General features: G+C 49.5%; 2 protein-coding genes across 2 annotated transcripts in view; both read right to left on the bottom strand.

Annotated features, from left to right (window-relative positions):
• Positions 1-1428, bottom strand: part of LOC119409593 (DNA-directed RNA polymerase III subunit RPC7-like) — a 37495-nt gene that overhangs the window by 24973 nt on the left and 11094 nt on the right. The gene's annotated exons all lie outside the window — the stretch shown is intronic.
• Positions 1-1428, bottom strand: part of pex13 (peroxisomal biogenesis factor 13) — a 12165-nt gene that overhangs the window by 9834 nt on the left and 903 nt on the right. The window lies entirely within an intron of this gene.

Genomic DNA, 1428 nt, shown 5'->3' with positions numbered 1-1428 from the left:
CATACTTATTGCCCCCGATCTTGGTGCCTGTGTGTTGGGGTTCACCCCGGTGAATGAGAGGGTGGCCTCCCTCGGCCTACGTGTGGGGGGATAGGTTCTGACTGTTGTTTGTGCTTATGCACCAAACGGCAGTTCAGATTATCCACCTTTTTTGGAGTTCTTAGAGGGGGTACTGGAAAGTGCACTTCCTGGGGAGTCCCTTGTTCTGCTGGGGGACTTCAATGCTCACGTGGGCAATGACAGTGAGACCTGGAGGGGTGTGGTTGGGAGGAACGGCACCCCTGATCTGAACCCGAATGGTGTTCTGTTGTTGGATTTCTGTGCTTGTCATGGATTGTCAATAACAAACACCTTGTTCAAGCATAAGTGTGTCCATATGTGTTCTTGGCATCAGGACACCCTAAGCCGCAGTTCGATGATCGACTTTGTCATCGTCTCATCTTATCTGCAGCCACGTCTTGGACACTCGGGTGAAGAGAGGGGTGGAGCTGTCCACTGATCACTACCTGGTGGTGAGTTGGCTCCAAAGGTGGGGGAGGATGCCGGTCAGACCTGGCAGGCCCAAACATGTTGTGAGGGCTTGCTGGGAACGTCTGGCAGAGTCTCCTGTGAGACGGAGCTTTAACTCCCACCTCCGAGAGAACTTTAAACATGTTCCGGGGTGAGATGGGGTACATTGAATCCGAGTGGGCCATGTTCCATGCCTCTATTGTCGAGGCGCCTTACCGGAGCTGCGGCCGCAACGTTGTCGGTGCCTGTTGTGGTGGCAACCCTCGAACCCGGTGGTGGACACCGGCGGTGAGGGATGCTGTCAGGCTGAAGAAGGAGTCCTATTGGGCCTTTTTGGCCTGTGGGACCCCGGAAGCAGCTGGTGGGTACCGGCAGTCCAAGCGACATGTGGCTGGGGTGGTTGCTGAGGCAAAAACTTGGGCATGGGAGGAGTTCAGAGATCCTGATCACCACCAGGTGTGGTCAAAGGTCCTGACCATGACGTTTTGTTTCTTTTTGTCCCCATTCAACCTTTATTTCTACAGGTTAATCCCACTGAGCCTCGGGGACTCATTTACAATGAGTAAATGACTCATGTTTACTCATTTACATTTACTCATGTTTGTGCTGATGTTCAATGTTTTATGTTATGAGTGCTTAGTGTATATTTAGTTGATGTTTTTCTTAGTTCATATCTTAGATGTTATTACTGTTTTTCTTATACATTTTATTGTTGGATGTAACTGGGACCCTGTGTACATAATTTCGTTCCACCACATGTACCACATGAGGTGTGAATGACAATAAAGAAACTCTGACAAAAGAGACCCGATTTCTTTAACAAAGAGTGACGACACGACGACGACGACGACGACGACGACGTCAACAACAACAACAACAACAACAACAACAACAACAACAACAACAACAACAACAACA

Source organism: Nematolebias whitei, chromosome 5 (genome assembly GCF_014905685.2).
Source record: "Nematolebias whitei isolate Nwh7 chromosome 5, NemWhi1, whole genome shotgun sequence".
NCBI classification, from domain to species: domain Eukaryota; kingdom Metazoa; phylum Chordata; class Actinopteri; order Cyprinodontiformes; family Rivulidae; genus Nematolebias; species Nematolebias whitei.
This window is presented reverse-complemented; position numbering and strand designations above follow the sequence as displayed.